This window comes from Leptopilina boulardi, unplaced genomic scaffold (assembly GCF_019393585.1).
Source record: "Leptopilina boulardi isolate dan_hultmark-lab unplaced genomic scaffold, ZJU_Lbou_2.1 LbouV2_399, whole genome shotgun sequence".
Taxonomy (NCBI): Eukaryota; Metazoa; Arthropoda; class Insecta; order Hymenoptera; family Figitidae; genus Leptopilina; species Leptopilina boulardi.
Genome location: NW_026137972.1, coordinates 459,469 through 472,322, shown reverse-complemented (window position 1 = coordinate 472,322; position 12,854 = coordinate 459,469). Strand labels below are relative to the sequence as shown.

Genomic DNA, 12,854 nt, shown 5'->3' with positions numbered 1-12,854 from the left:
GGGTATGTAGAAAATCTCGAGTGTATAATACGGAAGCCTGCATGGTTCACAAGCGCCTCGGACGCAAGTGGCACGGAGTTTGTCCAACTTATGGCAAGTTTGTTAGTTCATGCCACAAGTTAAACGAAACCATCATGGAGCATTTACACCTGAGGAGTTCTAACTTGGCAGCGGTAGTGACCGGACGGAATATGTTCCGGCACTCCATGCATTTTTAATCGATTTTGTTCTACCTATTATTTTTTTCAAACAAGTTTTAGTTCATCTTAGTCAAGTTCTGTGTAGTAAATACTTATGATTTGTTCTGCTTCTGAAAGCAACTATATAACCTTTTTATTAAAACGTTCGTTCTACCACGTGCTCTCTGATGTGTTCTTCGAAGTTTGTTCTAATCCTGATCAGTTCTGAGTTTTGTTCTATAAGCGAGTGTGACTTCTACCCTCGCTCATCGTAACCTTTTGTGAAATATCTAAAATTTTTGTGTCATCCTGAGAATCTATTTTATTACTTCATTCTGATCCGCGTGTTCTTTCATAAATTTTTCTGGTCTTATCTGAGTTTGAGACGACTCACTGTTATTGTGCTGTGACCTCTGCGGTTTACAATGCTTTGTAGATCTATGTAAACATCTTTTGTATATTTGTGGTGTCACCTTGTAGTGTTGTGGTCTTCGACAGTTTAATATCTTAACTGTATACCCCTTGTTCAAGGTTTAAGTATATTTAAAGTGTTTGAAACCCGGTGTTGACATTTTCCCGCGCTACAAGTACAATTGATGTTTCTCTCTCAACTTGAGTTTGTCTCATTGCTTTGCCCAGAGGGAGCCTGACTGCGGTAGTCTTACTTTAAGCAACCATTGTGTTATTTTTTCCGATTGAAACTTAGAAATTGCTATTGAGATCAATTATATATATCAATGTATGGCCTATACGCTTTGAATTCAATTCTCACATGTATTCTTCTCATGGGAGTTTATTATGATTCATGAATAGATTCAACGTATGGCAAAGTCATTTTCCTTGTACTCGACTTGTCCGTTTCCAAGCGAACAATATATTTGATTCAATCTCAATTTCCAATAAGCTGGATTTACTTTGCTGTTGTCTAACCTGTATTACCAACAGTGTAGCATATAGTGTATTCTAGAACTTTTTCGTCTTCTAAGTTTATTGTTCTGACAGTTGGCTAAGCCTCAAGTCATTTAAGAAGAAGAAGAAGAAGAAGAAGCATTTACACCTTTGGTAAAAAATTTTTTTACTTTGCATTTTCCGAAATACACAAACCTGATTAGTTGTTCACAATCTGGTAGATAATGGACAACCAATTTAATTTTTGCATTTTGGAAGATGAAAGTGAAATTTTTTTTTACCAAAGGTGTAAATGCTCCATCACTTGCGTCCGAGACTCCGAGTTGAGAGAGATAGAGAGAAAAGATCTTTAAGGTGCTTTTATACCTCCAGTATTTTGGTCAAGCAAACTCTTGGATTGAATTTTAACGGTCGTATCGCTGAATATGATTGAAGTACAATAAATTCCATTTTACTGTTTTCTAAAGATTAAAACTGTGAAAATGGAAACTTTAGTGCAGCTAATAAAATTATGTGATACGACCATGAAAATTCAACCCATCCGATCACTTGACCAATATACCGAAGGTATAAAAGCACCTTTAAGTACATAACTTTCTCTTTCCGCAACGTAGTAATTTACACGAATCAACCGCTCCCATCACATTAAGGCCTTTCTCCAATAGGTTCCTAAACGCCTGAGCCGAATAGAAACGCAACCGGAATCGTAATCGCTAACGCAACCGGAGGAATGAGTTAGAGAAGGACCAACAATATGTCTATCCTTCTCTAACTCATTCTCCCGGTTGCGTTTTTATTCTGTTCAGGCAGAATGTTAGCGTTGCGTGAGTGACCACTGATTCTTGTATCCCTCTCCTTCTCTTGCTAAACTGCGCAGGCGTAGTACAATACGTTCCAAAAGTTTACTGTTAACTGTGTTATGTCATGTTTACATACTGTTAAATATTTTCTAATGGACCTGTACCGACAAAGAGGGGAATGTGGGATTCAGCCCTCTCTCTCGGCTCGTGACTTTCAATGGCAGACAGCATTCCAGATATATAGAATTCAGTGTGAGTGACGCAATGGTTCGCAAGCGAAGTAACGTCATCAAAGCATTGATACCAATCGCGAACAAAAAGTTTGGTTTATGATTTTAAGATACTGAATTTTTTAATTATAAAATATTAAATAATTAAAATTATTAAATGCCATCGAGAAACATTTGAATTAAAAATTGTAAAGTTGGAAATCAGGGATAAGAGGAACATAAACCAAACTTTTTGTTCGCGATTGCTATCAATGCTTTGATGACGTCACTGCACTTGCGAACCAACGCGTTAGTCACGCAACGCAAAAGGCTAATGCACAATAGATTCGCGAACGAGATGCATGAGATAGAAAAGGATACGAATATATCTATGTCCTTTTCAAACTCATGTTTCACGTTCGCGAATGTTTTTCGCGAAACTATTCTGCTTAGGCCTAAACATTTAGGAACATATTGGAGAAAGGCCTTTATGCTGATTCTATACTCAGACTGATTCTACACTCGCCTGAAACTCAGCGAGCGGCTTGCTTTTCCGTGACGCTTCCCATATTAAATTATATCTATACATATAAAAAACGTAACGCAAATGCGGACCGCTCGCGCAGTTTTAGGCAGATGTAGGGTCCTTTCCAGAATGGAGCTAAACGCAACGCAAACGCGACGCATCCCCATTTGCTTAGCATTGCGATGCGTCGCGTCTGCGTTGCGTTTAGCTCCATTCTGGAGAGGGCCTAGAATCAGCATTAAAACTGCGTGAGCGGTCCGCATTTGCTGGCATTTGCGTTACGTTTTTTGTATATATGGATGTAGTTAAAAATGGGAAGCGTCACGGAAAAGCGGACCGCCAGTTCAGTTTTAGGTGAGTATAGAATCAGCATTAAGGAGTTAACGATTTTCTGCCTCACTCACACCCGTGCGTTGCCATGGTAACCTGCAGGCAGGAAAGGCCTGAGCAAAATAGAAACGTAACCGGAATCGTAATTGTAAACGTAACCGGAAGAATAAGTTAGAGAAGGACAAACAATCTATCTATCCTTCTCTAACTCATTTCTTCCGGTTTCTCTTGCACTAATCATTTTCTACTTTTTTTATTTTTAAATTATATTCATCTTTATGGCACTACGTCCTAATTTGCTTATAATTGATTATAGTCTGTTGATAAAATACTTTATCAATGGATTTTATATAAGGTCTTTATTTTATAAACTTTGTAGATAAATAATTTAAATTTCTGATAAATTATTAATTATAATGTGAAGTTAGTGAAAAGAAATTTTTCAGTCTTTTAAAATAGTCACTGAAATGGTAATTTAAAAAATTACATTCTGTAAATCATGAATTTAAAAAAAAAACATCAAAAAATTTTCGTCAAAAAAAATAATATATTATAATATTTAAGTGTTATTAAGTTGAATGACATATTTTAAAATTATCGCGCGATAATTATTTTGACCAATCAAGTGGCTTTAACTCAATAGGTTATATTCATTTTTACAACGTATAATACAATTTAAACATTTTCAATGTTTGTGATTTATATATATAATTTAAATATTAGCGCTCATTTTCGACGAAATAAACTGCAGCTCCACCTGTACATTTCTAATCTTGAAATATAAATATGTTTCTCCCTTCTGTTAACATTTTTCATTCTCAATGCTCATTTCTTATTTCGATAGTTTTTCGTGTTCGATTTTTTTCTATTCGACCTAGTATCGCAATGTTTGTTTTAGAGAAAGATAATAAAATTTTATTTTTATTTTATGAAAGTTCGTTCTGAAAAAATTCGTTTTTGATTCGTCAAAATCGGTTACAAATTGACCGAGATATAAAGAAAATTAATTTTAAAATCACCCTACCGGAAGGGTGGTACTGGATTGGTACTGGGAAATTGGAACTGAGATCTCAGTACCAACTCAGTACTAATTTGGTGCATTTTGGTACTGAAATGGAACTGGGAAATTTACCTGCGAAAAGGGTCGAGTTACCGTTAATACCCTCATAAAAGTGAAAAGCGACTAGCTTTTTCAATATGTTTAAACTAAAACTTTATATTTATTTCAATATTATATTTGTTTTTCATGGATTTATATTATTTTCATACATTATTATGCATATGATATTTCCTTTGTCAGCTAAATTCAAAAATGATGTCCATTTTTTTATCAAACTTAAGGTATACGAGATAAATTATAACTTTTTTAAATGTAATTATTTTATGATAAATTTTAGATATTCATAATCTGGAAATATTAACGAATCTGAATATATATTTTTTAAAGTTGAGTTATTAAAATTACAAATTTTTTAAGCAATAAAACTCGGGTTAAAATTTTAATCCTTCAACAAAGGACCTAGGGATCTATTGTTCAAGGAGGGATTGCAATATAATTTCCAAACTTAACAGAAATTTTCTACAAACTATTATGTTTTTTTGCTGTTTTACACGTATATCATGAGAGACGGTTTGTTGATCTTATATACCTTTAAAACTATTGTTAAAGTACTTTAAAAATGTCTTCTTATGGGTTATCAGGTAGTGGTACTGAAGTGGAACTCAAGCCAAGTCCGATTCAGTACCATTCCAGTACCACTCTTTCGGTAGGGCAGTATCCTAAAATTGAAAATGATATATATATATAACTCCTACAATTTTAGATATTTTAAAAATTTCTTTTCTTTACACATTGCTCTTATATGAAGATATAATTTTACCAAGTATCATTAAAATCGAAGAGCCACTTAATTGCAGATTCTGATATTTCTTACGTGGACTCACCCTTTAGTCTTTAAAAGTCCTAGTAGATATATTTCGAAGTTTTGAGAGAAGTAATAATTTTGAATTAAAAAGTATAAAATCTTCTTTTTTTAAATTATTGGACATTAATAAGTAAAAGATATTAAATAAGTAATATAATCATTTTTCTTTTGATAATGCTTCCATAGATACCGACGATTAGTAAAATATTATGGAAAAATGTAGACAATATTCTTAGGATATCCTAAGAATATCTTCTTCTTCTTCTTCTTAAATGACTTGAGGCACAGCCAACTGTCAGAACAACATCCTACTCATATTTTTAATTTAAAGCATTAACAAGTTTCAATCGGAAAATGTTAAAATTATACTCCTTAGGTACTAAATACTCATTGAGTGCATTGACGTAATATGTTTTCAAGGAGTTTCCAATGATTTCGTATTAGGATAAACTCTTACATATTTACTGATAGGTCAGATTGAGGGTAATAGTGTTTTTTTCAATTTCCGCTGCTTACGAGAAAAAAATTTGATTATGTATATCTGATGATCGTTTTCAGTTTTTGTAGCTAAGAAAAAAATTTTGTGATCGGTTTAAAAAAAATGCAAAATGTCGGTTGAATTTTTTTAAATCATCAGCACACTTTATTAAATGATAATTTTTTTTCATTTAAATTACTATTTATAAACATCAAAAACGTATTAAACCAGTAACTGAGCATATATTGATTTTACCAGTCTTCTAACATTATTTTCTACTACTCAATAGGAAACGGAGATTCCATGAAGACTTTTGATCCCTCCTTGCGAGCTTCTGCAAGATTGCACTTCACCAATTAAGACTTACGGCTCAAACTCCTTATTTAAGTAATTGGAAACAATGCCAAAAGCCTGGTTAATGTTGGCCGCAAAACACACCAAACTCTCTTTAAAATAAGCTATATTGAATTAAACGCGATTTAAAGTACTAAATAAAATGAAACCAAAACGATATATAATCATACTTAATAATTAGACATATACATTACCTTTGAAATTAATTTCTACTTTAACCATTCATTATTTAAATTAAAATGTAATGTAATAACTCGTTTTTGATAGAATTTCTATCAAATAGTTGGATATGATTGGAAAGAATTTTTAATCATTTGTTTTTGATATAATTTGATAGAATTTCCATCAAATAGTTGGATAGGAATGGAAACAATTTTTAATAATTCATTTTTGATAGAATTTGATAGAATTTCCATCAAATAGTTGAATATAAATGGAAACAATTTTTAATAATTCGCTTTGATAGAATTTTCTTTGTAATTAGTGCATAGGACAAGAAGGAACAACTTTTTGATTCACAAAGTATTAATCTGGATAGCTTTTCTTTCAAACTTACTTGATAGAATCTTAAAGAAACTCTTGAAAATTTCGGATTCAGAAACAGGATTGAAGTGGAAAGAATTTTATTTTCCTTTCCATTTCTATCTATTTTTTTAAGCAGGGAACCGTCCCCAATATGTTAATTTATCACTTCTTATTAGGGAGGTATTAATTTTATATGCGCGGGTAGATATTTAATTTTTGTGAAACTTTAAGTTTCTATTTTTCTCAGTTAATAATCTCATTCTCAAAATTTGGACTTATCTATATTTTCACATTTAGATACTTAAGAGTAAATAGATATGTACATGTTCATATATATGGTAAAACGTAGAAAATGTAAGGAAGTTTTAAACTAAACTCATAAGAACTCTACTTATACATGCTTGGAACAACAGCGGGAGATTTGACAACGAGGTATATAACGGTGGGGTGTGTGTCTACTATATCGAGAAAATTATCCGGTGCTTATCGCTGAAACTCGACTGTCGATAAAACCGGTTGCACTCAGGAGATGTCTTCTACAGCTTTTTCCCTCCTCTGGCAAGAAAACTCAATGGGTAGTTCAGAGCAAATGCAAGTACTTCTAATTTAAGTTGGTTTATATAGATGCAATAGATAATAGGGTTCTAGGGAAAAACTTGTAAAACGCGATAGGCTGTAAAAGTCAAGTGTAAATAAAATAATAACTCTCCTTTTAACTTTATAGAAAATTTTCTTATTCTCCATTCAGATTTAAAAAAAAAATCTAAAAATAAATATATACAAATTAATTAATTATAAAAATGTCATTCAATTTAGAAATCTTTTATTAATCTCCTCTATAGTAATATCATCATTACCAAGTACATTGAATTTCCGATTATATGGAAAATGTTGGCGCTGAAATGGGACGAGAATGGAACAGTCGAGTTCGAGTAGCTAAAATTTTTTTCACATACTTTTCATGATGGTGACCTATCCGGATTATATGGATACACGCCCGTGCTTTCCGTATAATCAGTGTTCCAGTGTAATTGTAATTTTTTTCTCTCTTTCTCTCTCTCTCTCTTCAGTTGAGCAGAAAAGCCACTTATAGCGTTTGAAATAATGTTGCTAGTGTTACGTTCGTGAAAAAGTAACATAAATTAATAAAATAATAATAATTTATTTAAATATTATTATTATTATTTTATAAAATATATCCATTCGAGTTAAATTTTGTTTACATTTAGAAAATTATAATACAGGTATATATAAAAGTTCATTAGCAACTACTAAATAGAAGCACTAATGAATTTAGGTCCAGAACGTAAAATAATTATTTTAAATTAGTAATCAATATTGGAAAAAAAGAAGAAATAATTGTCAACTAAATGAACAAAAAAATTCTTCGGAATCGATAATTTTGGGTTAAAACGTTTAGAGAAAGAATTAATAATCTTTTGAAAACTTACTTTTTTTATTAATATTGAAAATAATTCAGGAAACTTCTTAATTGGATTGGAAACTTGAACTGAATTCGAACTTTAAAATTCAAAACTTGTAGTACTGAACTATTGATTGGAATCAGATGAATGATTAAGTCTTTGAACTGGATGATTAAATGTTTTGAAGAGAACTTGATTTCGAATTTTTTCGAATTTGAATTGTGTTTCTTAACATTTGTCCCCACTTAATATTCTAATGATCTCCAAATTTGGGAAAAGAAAATTCTTAAGTAATGGAAAAAAGAGCTGGAAAATTAGGGATCGGATGGTTTTAAGAAAAATAATAAAAAATGGAGGAAGTTCCAGGCTGAAAAAACTTGTACATGTTCAAGTAATGTTCTTGAACAAGTTCAGCATCCGGAATTGAGACATGTTCTTGTACCAGAACTTGTACAAGATCCTGGATAAGAAAATATACTTGTACAAGAAAATGTACATGTTCTTGTACATATTTTTTGTGCAGGTTTCATGTACAAGTACTTTTACATGAACACGTTTATGTTCTTGTACAAGAACATTTGTTTAAAAATGTTTTTGAAAAAAATTTGAAATTTTAATAAGTTATAATTATTAAGATTCTTCACTTACACATGCTAAAAATTATTGCGCACCTGTAAAGGCTTAAGAAAACTACTGCGCAGCCTTTAAAGTTTTTAATTTTTAATTTAAAAGACATAAATGAACATGTACAAGAACATGTTCCACATCTGGTACAAGAAAATTTACATAAAACCTGCACAAAGAAATATGTACAAGAACATGTATACATTTTCTTGACCAGGGGATGCTGAACTTGTTCAAGAACATTACTTGAACATGTACAAGAAAATGTACAAGTTCATTTCAATTACAAGTTTTTTCAGCCGGGTTCCTTACGGTTCCAACTTTCTATCTTGGCTTCGCAATGTGCGACAGAATCGTCGCACATTCGTTACGAGTGGAAATAATGTGGAAAATGAAAGAAAAATTTTATTGAATTTAATAGATTAACTCTCAAATGATTTATTTTTGCATTTTCTGTGTTAAATTAAGTTGCAATTATTAATATTTATAATGAAAGATATTTGTCAATGAGTTTATTGTAAACAGGTCTAATTTGGGGGGCGTATTTAAGTCAAGTGTTTTAACTGAATAGTAGCGATAATCTTTTCTTATGAGAGTGGCAATTCATTCTATTCGTTTCAAAAGTTTCCTAATTTTGCAAAAATGATGATAATTTTCTAACATTGTTTAATACTAATTAACATTAATTATTCCGTTTGCTAAAAACTTTATAACTCTCTTTAAATTATAGTTTCTTCAAAAATATTTTTTTGTAAATTAATTTATCGCTTACCCTAAACTGGAAATTCCCAAAATTGTTATTATAAAAATAAATATTCAATATTATTTTATTAAAAGTTCAAAAGAAATCATTATGATTATAATGGTTACAATTGAAATATACATTTAATAAAAAGAATTGTAAAAAATTACAATTGTTGAAACATAATTTGTAATAAATTTTTACAATTATATGACAATGTATATTTTTAATTATAAAACTATTGAATACTTGAAAGGAATTTAATTTAATATTTTATAAATGTTTAACACAGAAAAAAGTTGGACTCATATTTGTTGCAACTTGTATTCCATTAGGCGAATATATTTCGTAAATATTTAATTCAAAAAATATTTGTAAATTATGAATTTCGTTGAAGAGAAAATATTCATGATTTTTTTATGATCTCAAATAATTCCCTCCGAAATGGGAGACGCTGAAAAGTTTCTATTCAAAAACCAGAATTAGTTTATCTTTTAATGCCATAAAATAAAAAAACTCTGCTTTTCTGCATTATCGACATATAATCATTTTCACTCGATTTTCAATTCACTTTCACATCACTTTCACTCCACTTTTCCTTTATTCACTTCAGAGTGATGGAGTGAATGGACTTCAAATCGACTAAAAGTGAAGTGAAAATGAAGTGAAAGTGGAATGAAAGTGAAGTGAAAATGGAGTGAAAGTAAAGTGAAAATGTATTGAAATCCAATCCATTAAATGGATTTAAATCCAAATATTTTATTTAATAAATTTGAACAGAAGTATTTCCGAGTTATTGAATGAAAATCCAGACTCAAAAATGTTTAGACAGTAATTATATTTCATTATATTTACTGTCACCATTATTTCTGTGTTACAATACGTAACAAAAACCTTTTTTCTAATTATTAAATATTACTGATAACATAAAATAAATGCAAGCAAAACTTGGAGGTGATAAAAAAAAATAACGAATTAATTAAAGCCCAGGTTAATCAATAATCCGCATCTCTCATTTGAACTTATAAAATTATTGAATATCATTAATTGGTAATTTTTAGTTTATTTTTAAAAGTTAGTATAGAAATGAATATTTTTCTCGATTCGATGTTATTAAAATTTAGTAAATTAGATAGAATTTATTAAAATTAGAGAAAAATTCGGTTCGATTATAATTTTCCCAATTTAAATAATGTAATTTCATATTTATAATTTTGTCTATGAATCAATCAGAAAAACTAATTGAAATTAAGAGTTTTAGTTTCCTTTGAATCGAACTCTTTAAAAATGTTCCAACTGGGTGTGGCGCAACTCTGACAAATATTGAAAACCGCGAAATGAATACTCTAATTATTATTACTTGAAATCAACTTAATTTACAAGTTTACTTATTATTCAAAAAACTATTAATCATCAATGATTTTAATCAAAAATCATTTGAATGATTTTTTTTGAAGACAATTCAAAAAAATGAAATTTTATTTGTCAATTTTTGAAATTTCATTTTCTACTCAGAATACAGACTTGAAAAATGTTTGTCATTTATCAGTTTTGAATTTTAATTTTTTTTTCATATCAATAGTCATTAGGGAAGCAGGAAGCATTTATTATAATTTACTCCCTTGACTATAAATATAAAGATATCTTAAAAATGTTTGAAGTTATCTATATGAAACGAATAGACATTCGACTAAATAAAATAGAGAATAACCTGTATTACAAAAATATATGTTATCAGAAAAAGGAGTTTGCGCGTAACAATTGTTCCTTTGCCAAATGTTAGCTTTGAGTAAATGAGAGGGTGCCACCGAAGTAAAACGAAATACACCGAGAGAGAGGTGAAGAGAGAAAGAGAACACCACCTTCAAATAGAGATAGCAGAGTAGAGTAGACTTGGTTATCCGTTCTCAGTTTCGCCGCACCCCTTACAAAGCACGTTGCTAGCAATGAGATTACTACTATCTGCCAAATTCACGTTTTCCAAAGTGCATTGATACAGTAATCTAAATCACAATCGTGCAAAATTTCAATAAAAGTGCTGTCTAATTTAATAAAAGCAACTCTCTTTCTTTTATTTTAAGAAAATACCATTCTAGTTAAATTATAAAACACTCGTCTATAAACATGTTCAATTAAAAAATTCTAATTAAAAAAATTCAAACAGAAAATATTTTAAATAAGTGAATAAGTGTCATAAAAGTCGTAAATTTATATTCATAAAATACAAAAAACTATATAAATAAAATATTTCTAAAAAAATATAAATTAACCTAAATAAAGGGAATTTAAATTAAAATTAAAAATAATTCGTTAAACTTGCATTAATTTGACTATAAAAGAACAATTAAAAGTATAATGTTTTTGTTTTAATTAAAATTAAATATGGATAAATTAAATTATTCTAAAACGTTATTTTTATCTACAGTACTATTCAGAATCGTTATTAATTATAAATTTAAAAATACCACTAATAATCTCAATACGTTGAGATAAAATTCAATAAAATATCTCTGTGTAGTTTTCAATAATTATTAAACAAAAATTAAGGTAAATAATTTATATTTTAATATTTTTAAGGCATGAATGTTTATTCATCATAAAAATGTAATTAGTTCTGGAGCAAAAAAGACAAAACATTTTTCATTCATTTTTAGTACACTTAATAAAACATCAACCACTTAACAGATGGCAAAAATAAAACAGTTTATTAAAAGAAGAATGGTAGTTAAATATTTTTATAAGAAATTTTTTTTATCATTCTCTCTGGATAAATATGTTTTAATAATTAATTATAAAATTAATTTACATATTGTGAAATATCTTTCAATAATTATAAAATTGTTTACATTTACAAAATACGTTTTATATTTAATTACTTTAACACTATAAAAAATAAAATATTTTTATAAAACGGAAAAAAGTAAAAATGTATTTAGAAAATGTAAATAGTTTTTCCAAGAAACTGTATATTTAAACTTTTTAAAAATTGTATTTAATATACATATTTTGTTCTTTTAAGATCCTACAGAGGGCTATTAATAATTTTAATCTCTTTTTCTGGACTTTTAAGTATAAACTTCTTTTAAAGGTCTATTTTTATGATATTATACAATATTCATCGCTAACGTTTTGGGTGTAAAAGTATATTTTAAAATAAAAAAAACACTATAAATTATTTTCTCCATTACCATAAAACTATTCTATGCACATTGCCTATTAGCATTTAATTGTTATATATCAAAATTTAATGGTAAACTGTTAATTTTATCTAACTTTAGAAAAGACACCCTCATATTGCACCCGGATATTCAGGACGTCGTACTCTGTAAATTTCGAATTAATGATATACTGATGTAATATAGTTGAAATTTGAAAGTTGAATTAATTCAGTAAGATTTCCACTGATATTCAGTTATATTTTACTGAAAATTAGTGGAATTAATACTGATTTAAATATAGTCAAATCTGAATTACCAATAATCGGTAAAACAGATTTCACTGATGAAATAGTTGGAATTTATCAACTGAATTATTTCAGTATGTTTTCCTCTGAAATTCAATTACAATTCACTAAAAATAAGTCGAATTACTACGAATTTGAACAGTTAAATCTGTATTATCAGTAACCGGTAAAACAGATTTAAATGTGATTTCACTGATGAAATAGTTAGAATCTGAATCACTTTAGTAACATTTTCACTTCAATTCAGTCATATTTCACTGAAAGTTGGTGAAATTCTTTACTGATTGAAACAGTTAAATCTGTTTTATCGATTAATGGTAATGCAGATTTCACTATTTAAATCTTAAATTTTAAAATTAAATTTCT

General features: G+C 29.0%; 1 protein-coding gene across 2 annotated transcripts in view; it reads left to right on the top strand.

Annotated features, from left to right (window-relative positions):
- Positions 1–12,854, top strand: part of LOC127289096 (hemicentin-1-like) — a 32,184-nt gene that overhangs the window by 5,767 nt on the left and 13,563 nt on the right. Inside the window, exon 1 of one of the 2 annotated variants that reach the window (XM_051316863.1) lies at positions 11,403–11,572. The exons of the other annotated variant lie outside the window; for it this stretch is intronic. The gene's annotated coding sequence lies outside the window, so the exon portion shown is untranslated. Of the gene's footprint in view, positions 1–11,402; positions 11,573–12,854 lie in introns of those variants that run through there. 2 annotated transcript variants of the gene reach the window in all.